This window comes from Apium graveolens, chromosome 9 (genome assembly GCF_009905375.1).
Source record: "Apium graveolens cultivar Ventura chromosome 9, ASM990537v1, whole genome shotgun sequence".
Classification (NCBI taxonomy): domain Eukaryota; kingdom Viridiplantae; phylum Streptophyta; class Magnoliopsida; order Apiales; family Apiaceae; genus Apium; species Apium graveolens.
The window spans coordinates 57,583,294-57,593,625 of NC_133655.1; positions in this window are offsets into that span (position 1 = coordinate 57,583,294).

Consider the following 10,332-nt stretch of genomic DNA (forward strand, 5'->3'; position numbering starts at 1 on the left):
TCCGGGTATTTAAAATCTATTTTATAAAAACGGGAACCAACCGACGTCATCCATTGTTACGTTTTTGGAACCCGAAACTCTTCCGAGAACTCCTTCCTAACCCAATTGTAATATTCCGAGCATATTCCATGTTTCGGCTTTTTCGATCCGGTGTACGGCTTGTCCTGCGCGGGTCCCGACGAAACATTTTCGATACAATATTCATTTCGGTAAATCAATAAAACTCATATTTTCGATAAACGGGAGCTTTTTATTAAACTATCCCAATTATCACCTCGTAGTATGTGTAACCAGGTGCTGAGACCAAGACCGCAGTACAAATTGTACTGATTTGGATAATTATCCTGAAAACCGATACCGTTTGGATCAGTCTTTATAAATAAACGTACCGTTTTATATCCGGAATGATCCAACGGGATAATAATTTTTCGTAATTATAAATAGCCTTTTACCGTATTTTATTTCGTATCAAAATCATTTGCAGACAGATAATTATATAATTTTCCAGAGAAAAACCTTATATTCATATAATCTTTCGAGAATCAAACAAGCTTTTAGAGGTGTTATTGAATTCAGTTTGGAAAGCTCGAGTAACCAATCTGAAGGTTTTGAAGAGCTCCACCAGATTCTGTGATCCATACACCTGCAGAAAGCAAGGTTTATTTTCTATATTTTTATTTATTTTTGAAATAATTTTATTAAAAATATGAATTTTTGTTCGGATGATTGTTTGTATGATTTGATGCTTGCATGTTGTAGAGCTTGTTTTCCTGATGATTTTGATATATTATATGACTGATTTGGAGTTCAATAACATGTTCAAAATTGAGTTTGATTTTCGAATTTTGAAATTAGGGTTTATAACCCGTATGAATGTTTTCAATTGAAATTTAGGGGTTTTTGATTTAGGGGTTATTAGCTGTTGATTTATAGTGGATTATGTTCCTTATGAAATTTGCAATCGATTGGTATATAGCTCGTTAACAGAGGATGTCTGAATCGAAGGGAGTTGTGTTTTGAAGATTTGCGATGTTCGCCGAAAACCGGCGATGTTCTTGGCCAATTTCCGGCCAAGTCTGGGGTTATTGATGTATTTTGATTATATGTATAGATTCCTGGTGATATGTAGTTTAATTCTGGAGCTTGTGGTGGTGTGATTGTACCTGGATCGCCTCCTCCGGCGAGACAGGGTATTTTCCGGCGAAGTTCGACGGTGAACTTTGCAAAATTGCATTTCAGTCCCTGAGGTTTTGAAAACGAAACAGTTAGGTCCCTGAGGTTTCCAGAACTTGCAAATTTTGGATTCCTGTTTTAAAAATATTCAAAAATCATATTTCTGAAAATTCCAAAAATTATTATTTTAATTCCAAAAAATATTTTTAATTCGAAAATAAATCTGAATTAATTAGTTAATTAATTTCAGTTATTTTTAATTGATTAATTAGTCAATTAATTAGAAAATTAATTGATTAATTGATTTAATTAATTATTAATTGATTTTAATTAATTATTTAATTAGATTTAATTATTTAAAATAATTTAAAAATTCTGAAAAATAGTTTCGAGCTTTAAAATATTATTTTAAATTATTTTCAAGGCTCGATAATTATTATGAAATTGTTTTAAAGCCAGAATTGGCCAACCGAACCCTATTTACTACTTCGAAATTGATCCAACGACCCGTTCTAATTCCAAAAAATGTTTTAAAAATCATTTTAAATACCCAAAAGCATGTTTATGACCCGAGATTTATTTATAAATGATATATTATTGATTATATGACGTGCTATATGTTATATGTGACCTGTTGGTTGACTATCGGTCTATATATTCGATGTTTACTTGTTTATTGCATGAGTTAAATATTGCATGAGTTTATTGCATGAGTTATACGTGCTATGTGTTATTTGTGAATTGATGCTTATAGAATCGTATAAGTTAAATATTGATAGATGCTTATGATATATGAGCAGAAGAGGCAAGGCGTAGGAAAGGGAAACAGATAGTCAAGGAGTAAGACAGTGGTGATTGAGAGCAAGTGCAGTGTAGTAAGCTAGTACAGGCAAGTGTTCTGAACTTTCTCGAGATATTGTAGTAATTGATATTACTGTTTTATATTGCAAGTGCTTTGAAGCACTGAACCCTAAACCTTGATTCTAGTTATTGATCTTGAGCCGTAAACCTGATTCTTTCTAGACCATTGATTGTTGTATACCCAAATACGAACCTCAAATATACGACACTACTTCACAAATACATACAAACTAAATATTAAACACTGAACCAAATTGCTTACAAATTCAAACCATTGTATCTTATGCTTTGAAAGACCAAATTCTTGGAACCCTGAAATGTTGATTCCTTTGTTATCCAATTCTCTTACTACCTAACAGCCAAGCTTTGGAAATGCCATATTGATCCTTATACAAATTGAAACCATTTTCATTATTGAACGTCCAATGTTATTAATGATCCTGTTCATGGTTTATTACTGCTTATTCTGTTATTATGGTAGAATTGGATTGTTTTATAAAATTGTGGACCAGATTCGTGGTCAGACCATATACTGGTCAAGTTAGGCCAATGTGTGCCTTAGATCCAGTTGTTAGATCAGTGTTGTGTGCTTTACTCGGGGTTAGTGCGTGACTGATCAGCAGCCTAACCTTGGTTTTTAAAATGAAAATATAATATCCAATTCTAAATCATAATCCATTGTTCATTTGATATCATAACCATATTTACCTGATGATCATTATTCTCAGTTTTGTCATTGTGACTTGCTGAGCTAGTTAGCTCATTTGTGCGATATTGTTTATGTTCTTTTCCAGTTAAGAAGGAACCGGTTGGTACCGAGGATCCCCAGTCCAGCGCGAGAGCTAGGGGTTCAAGTTGATCGAGCTAGGCTAAGCAGGCTTCTTTTGGAATAATTTAAGTTTGTAAAAGTTTGTAATAATGTTTAATACTCAGTTTCGAGTTTGGAATAGTTGGGATTTGAACGTTTGTAATATAAGTAGGTGTGTTTGGCTTGTGTGCATACTTTAACCTGTTGGGGTCCATGGTATTTGGTAAGTAGGGTCACTGCATATTATTATTATCTTTATCATTGTTATAAGCAGGTTATTAATAAGGTGTGTGTGTGTGGACCCCAAACTTCTGACCCGGGTTTGGAGGGCGCCACAGTATGGCTCAAAGATGGTATAGTCGTTTGCCCCCGAACTCTTTGGGTCCTTCAGAGAATTAAGTCAAGCTTTTATTAAGCAGTTCATCAGCGGGAGAGTGCATGAGAAAAGTTCAGCATCCCTCATGAGCATTGTATAGGGAGCAAAGGAATCTTTGAGAGAATATCTGAATCATTTCACAAAGGAGGCTTTAAAAGTCCCGGACCTTGATGAGAAGGTAGCCATGATAGCACTGCAACAGGCAACTACGGATGAATTCTTCAAGATGTCCTTGGTCAAACGCCACCCCTGAAAGTATGTTGCAGCTCTAAGATAGGGTCGGGCAGTACATCAAAGTGGAAGAGAGTATAAGGAAGACCGTAGTGAGTAATGAGCCCGCTAGAGGCAAGATGCAGAAAACTGACCTGGAATATATCGCTAAGGACAAATATCCTAGAACTGAGCAAAACCCTGATTCAACCCCCAAGAAGGGAGGACCTGGGCAAATGTTCACTGAATACGCTAAGCTGAATGCTCCTAGAAGCCAGATCTTGATGGAAATCGAGAAAGATCGAGATGTTCGTTGGCCTAAACCTTTGAAGACTGATCCTGCCAAGCTAGATAAGAGCAAGTATTGTAGATTTCACAAAGATGTTGATCATGACACCGATTAATGTAGACAACTGAAAGATGAAATTGAGTTCCTCATTCGAAAAGGAAGATTGAAGAAATACACCGGAGAAGGAGGGGATAGGAATAATAATGGAAGAAAGAACTTTGAAGATCATAGGAGGGACCAAGACGATCAGGGGCGGAATCCCCGGCTTAGAGGACCGGTTATAAATGCAATTTTTGGAGGGCCGCGGCCTCGAGGGCCTGTGATAAACACGATTTTTGGAGGACCAACTGGTGCTGGATTATCCAAGAACTCCAGGAAAGCATATACAAGAGAGGTTATGCATATTGTTGGAGAAGCCCTGAAGAGAGCCAGGACAGGAGTAACAATGGCTTTTGATGATTCTGACCTAGAGGGTGTGAAATTTTCTCATGACGACCCGCTGGTCATAACACCGATAATAGGAAATAGCCCGGTGAAGAGAGTCCTCGTAGATAATGGTGCTTTAGTGGATATCTTGCTCCATGACACCTTTTTAAGGATGGGTTAAAATAATTCTCAATTAACCCCGACCAATATGCTGATATATGGATCTACTGGAGTAGAGTGCCCCGTGGAAGGGATAATCAAGTTGCCAACAACCATAGGTCAGGAACCAAGGCAAGCAACACATATGTTGGACTTTGTGGTGGTGAAGGCTAGTTCGACTTACAACGCTATAATGGGAAGAACAGGGATACATGCCTTTAAGGTAGTCCCTTCTTCCTACCATTCAGTAATGAAGTTTCCCACCCGGAATGGGATTGGAGAAGAAAGAGGAGATCAAAAAATGGCTAGAAGTTGTTATGTGGCCTCACTGAGGGCAGATGGAGTCGGGGGCAGGTCTGCCTATTGAAGATTTGGATATTCGAGAGAAGGATGAGAAAAGAGGGAAGCCGGTAGAAGACTTGGTCTCGATTCCTTTAGCTCCCGAGGATCCTGAGAAGGTGACTTTCGTTGGAGCCACAATAGAGGAGCCCCTTAGAGGGAGGTTGGTGAAATTTTTGCAAGAAAACAATGATATGTTTGCATGGTCAGCAGGTGAAATGCCAGGCATAGACCCGTAACTGATTACTCACAAGTTGAATGTGGATCCAAATCGGAAGACAGTGAAGCAAAAGAAAAGAAGTTTTTCCCAAGAGAGGCAAGAAGCTATAAAACATGAAGTAGAGAAGCTCTTAGAGGCTGGATTCATTGAGGAGATACAATTTCCAGAATGGTTAGCAAACCCTGTAATGGTGAAGAAGGCCAATGGGAAATGGAGGATGTGTGTGGACTTCACTGATCTGAATGACGCATGCCCTAAGGACCGTTTCACGTTGCCAAGGATAGATACTTTGATAGATGCCACTGCTGGACATGAGATGCTGAGCTTCTTGGATGGATTTAGTGGATACAATCAGATCAAGATGCACAAGGACGACATCCCAAAGGTATCATTCATCACTGACTTTGGTGTTTATTGTTATCTTGTTATGGCATTTGGTCTCAAGAATGCAGGAGCCACCTATCAAAGGTTGGTAAATAAATTTTTTAAGGATCTTATTGGCAAGACCATGGAAGTCTATGTTGATGACATGTTAGTCAAGAGTCTAGTAAAGACTGGCCATATAACCCATTTGAGGGAAGCTTTCAAGGTCCTGAGGTACCACAAGATGATGTTAAATCCTACGAAGTGTGCTTTCGGAGTAGGATTTGGAACATTTTTGGGATTGATGGTCTCCAAGAGAGGGATCGAGGCCAACCCCGATAAAATAAAAGCAATTCTGGACATGGAGCCACCAAAAACTATCAAAGATGTTCAAAAGATCACTGGAAGGGTTGCTGCATTGGGACGATTCATCTCCAAGTATGGGGATAAGTGTTTGTCATTTTTCAAGTCATTAAAAAAGGTTAGGAATTTTGTATGGAGTGAAGAAAGCCAGAAGGCGTTCGAGGAGTTAAAGAAATATATGGCTCAAGCCCCATTGTTAGCCAAGCCAGCTTTGAATGAGGTTCTATACTTGTATTTGGCCGTTTCAGAAAATGCCTTGAGCGCTGTGTTGGTTAAGGAGGAACTGAAAATCCAAAAACCGGTATACTATGTCAGCAAAATTCTGCATGGAGCCGAGTTGAATTATTCAACTATTGAGAAGTTTACTTTAGCCTTGGTAATGGCTTCAAGAAAGTTACGTCCTTACTTCCAGGCTCACAAGATTGAGGTGCTAACAAATCAACCCCTGAGAAATATCATTCATAGTCCCAAAGCTAGTGGGAGGCTGATTAAGTGGGCAATAGAGTTGGGAGAATTCGACATCAAGTATAAGCCACGAACGGCGATAAAAGCCCAGGCATTGGCTGACTTCATGGTAGAATGTACCATACCCAACCAAGAAGTCGGGGGGCAGGAAGATACCATACCTCAAGACAAGGAAGTTGATAAGGAGAAAGAATATTGGGTTCTCTATTTTGATGGAGCATCAAAAACAAATTCAAGTGGAGCAAGTTTGGTATTACATAGCCCTAATTTGTTCTTAACTGAGTATGCCATGAAGTTAGACTTCCCAACCACAAAAAATGAGGCAGAATATAAAGCTCTGATCACTGGTCTTGGCTTAGCAGGGACACTTAGAGTCAAGAACTTAAAAGTCTGTGGAGACTTGAAGCTGGTCATATCCCAGGTGAAAGGAGAGTTTGAGGCAAGGTATGACATGATGGCTAAATATGTTCGCCTAGTAAGGGCTGTGATGACCCAATTCGATGAATGCCATATTGAGCACATTCCGAGGGAGGAAAATGCTAAGGCTGATGCATTATCAAAGTTTGCTTCATCTGAGATAGAGGAAAGTTCAGGAAGTGTGTACTTCTGCGTTCTGAAGACACAGAGCATTGATGTTAAGCTTGTAGCTCCTATAGGTCTAGGGACGTCATGGATAGATCCCATTAAGACTCACATTCAAACCGGTTGGTTGCCGAACGATGCTACTGAAGCACGAAAATTGGCTATTCGAGCACTAAGATACTCTTTGATAGATGGAATCATGTACAAAATATCTTTCGTGGTTCCTTACTTAAGGTGTCTCAGGCCCGATGAGGCACGCTTGGCTTTTGAAGAAGTACATGAAGGTATCTGTGGGCAACACTTGGGGGGCAGGGCCTTAGCTCATAAGATAACCCGTTTAGGCTTCTATTGGCCAGAAATGATGGTCGATGCCAAAGAATATGTGAAAAAGTGTGACCGCTGTCAGAAATACACACCCGTCGTTAGACAACCCCCGAGATGCTGACCTCCATCAACTCACCCATCCCCTTTGCTATGTGGGGAATGGATATACTGGGGCCTTTCCCCATGGCCACGACACAAAGGAAGTTCGTGATTGTAGCCATTGTTTATTTTACTAAGTGGATTGAAGCCAAGCCTTTGGCCAAAATCACAACTAAGCATGTTGCACAATTCCTGTGGGAAAATATCATGTGCCGGTATGGAATTCCCCGCATCCTAGTCACTGACAATGGAACAGAATTCATCAATGATGAATTCAAGAAGTATTGTGAGGAGAATGAAATTGAGTTACGATTAATCTATGTGGCTCACCCACAAGCCAATGTGCAAGCGGAAGTGGCGAATCGAATAATCCTGGATGGGCTTAAGAATAGGATCGAGAAGTCGAGGAATAACTGGGTGGATGAAATAATCCCAATACTCTGGGCCTATAGGACTACCTGTAGAGTCACGACTGGAGCAACTCCCTTAATGTTAGCATATGGGGCAGAAGCAGTTGTTCCTGTAGAGATATCACATTCCTCCCCCAGGATTCAAGTTTTCAATGCTGTGGAAAATTAGGAAGGGCAAAGGTTAGCCCTGGATCTAATTGATGAAGTGTGAGATGAGGCACATGCGAAGATAGTGGAATATCAGAAAAATGCTTCATTTTACTACAACCTAAGAGTTAAAGAAAGGTTCTTCAAACAAGGTGACTTAGTCTTGAGGAAGGTGGAAGCTTCTGGTGTAGGGCAGAAAGGGAAACTTGCCCCAAATTGGGAAGGACCGTACAAGGTTAAGAGCGTTCAAGGTAGAGGAACCTACAAGCTGGAGACTATGGATTATTTTGTAGTCCCGAGAACTTGGCATGCATAAAACCTGAAGATTTACTATATGTGAAACGGTTGAGCACGATTCTCACTTGTCAAGATGACAAGTAGGTTGAAAAGCACCTTGAAGTTTTGCTTGCTTAGGATTTGCATATTTTAGTTTTGTTTTGAGGTTTATTAAGACTGGTGTAAAGGATAAATCCCAACAATTTATGGAATTCAGAAAGTTTTCAAAATATGTTTTGAATTCCAGCAACAAAACAAGTAAACTAAGTGCATGAGATGAAAGCATAAAGTTTGATAAATAAAACAAGTTCAAATAAATAATACAAAATATGATAAATAAAGTCTCGATGATAAGATAAAATAGATAAGCCACGTAGGGTTGGAAAAGCTCTAAGGAGCATATGTGCCCTCGGCATCCACATCATCATCTCCTCCGCTCTCGCTGGAAGTCTCTGTCGTCTCGGAGGAGGAAGAGCTATCATCCCCAGCCGGCCTGGAAGACGACTCGGGAGGAGGAAGAAGCGGGTCCTGAGGGATACGATCTGAGACAACCACTCTGGTGCGAAACCTCTGCAGTAAAGCCTCGTTATCAGGATAGATATAGTCCGCCGGTTTAATATTAGGATAGGCCTTGTTCACGGTCCCGAGGGCCGTGTCCCAACCAGTCCTAAAAAAAATTAGAGAAGACTGAATCATCCCTCACCCTCATGGACTGGGTAAACTCCTCCGAGTCCAAGTAGTTATCAATAGCCTTATCTTTCTCGGCCCGTAGCACCACCATCTCAGCAATGGACTCTCCTAACTCCTCCTCCTTACATGTTAAAAAAATATGTATATACAATTAAATTGTGAAATGTTTAAATTGTTTTATTGGTTGCTCTTCTCTATATTAACTCAAATTATATCATCATTTATTTAATATTTTTAAGAAAACAGAAAACTAATCATATATTATTTTAGCATTTGGAACACATTCTCTCAGTTTTCAACTGTTTTCTTAGAAATGAAAATTTTAGAAAATTTTAGAAAAACAGAAAATAGAAAAATGGAAAAAATTTCTGCAAGTAAACAGCCCCTTAAACTTTTGAAGATTCTGGAAGAATCCAAAAAAATCTTAGAAGAACCTGGAATTTGGGCTCAGGGATAAGGCCCGATTCTAGAAAAATCTTGAAAAACCCAAGTGTTTAGGGCTCAAAAGGCCCAGTACCAAGTCCCAAATACAAAAAGCCCAGTTTGAGGCCCAAATATTTTTTTTAAAAAAAGAAGAAAAGGGTGGAAGAGAAGCCCAGTTAAAACAATGGGCTCAAAAACAAAAACCTAGTTGAATAAATAGGCCCAAGAATGAGCCCAATAAAGATAAGCCCAGAAAAGGGCCCAAATATTTAAATTAAAGGAGAACCCAGTCAAAAAAGAAGGATAGCCCAAGTTTAAGCCTAGAAAAAGGCCAAGTTAATTAAAGAATAAGGGCCCAAATACAAAACCCAGATAAGCCCAGAAAAATGGGCCCAAAATATTGTTTATTTAAGCCCAGAAAAATGGGCCCAAGATATTATTTATTTCAAAAATAAAAAAATGAAAATCCTGATCCCATTCGATCAAAATTATAATTCAATTTCTAGTCGAAAGGACAAGGTCGAAAATACCTTCGACCAGGACTTGAAGGAGGGTTAAAACGACCAAAATCAAATCGTTTTCGACCAAAAACGACGTATAAATCCTGATCGAAAGGCGTGAGGTCGAAATAATTTCGACCAGGGCTTAAAAGGACGGCTAATTCGGTCAAGACGAGGGATTCTAACCGAAAATCCTGATCAAAAATTTCCTACTCAAAAAAAAAAATGAAAATCCTGGCCGAAATTCGACCAGGATTCCTGCTCGAAAGAATCCTCCTCGAAATCCTGTCGACCAGGGTACAATAGAGGCTAATTTGACCAGGATCCTGGTCGAACAGGATTCCTGGTCGAACCAGGTGTAAAAAAAAGAGAGAAAAAGAAGAAAAAGGAAAAAATGTTTTCTGAAAAAGAATTCTATATTCTGGAATTCATGAATATTTTCTGAAAATAAGGAAATTCCTTAAAAAAATTCTGAAAAATATTAATATTTTTAGAAAATGAGGAAAAATTCCTGAAAATTAAGGAAAAAATTCCTGGCAATTAAGAAAAATCCCAGAATTAAGGATAAATCCCATAATTTAGGGAAAAATCCATAAAATTAGGGAAAAATCTAGAAAATCAAGGAAAAATCCAAGAATTCCAGGAAAATTCCTGGAAATTAAGATAATTCCTAAATAATAGGGATAAAAGCAAATCGTTGTAAATGTGTAGGTCGCTCCACACTTTACGCAAAAGCGATACCCTGTAAGGGAACAAATAAACTTAACTTCTGCGAAACCTAGTCACTGTTTCCCAAAAGTTGGGGGGCAAATGATAGGGAATAAATAAA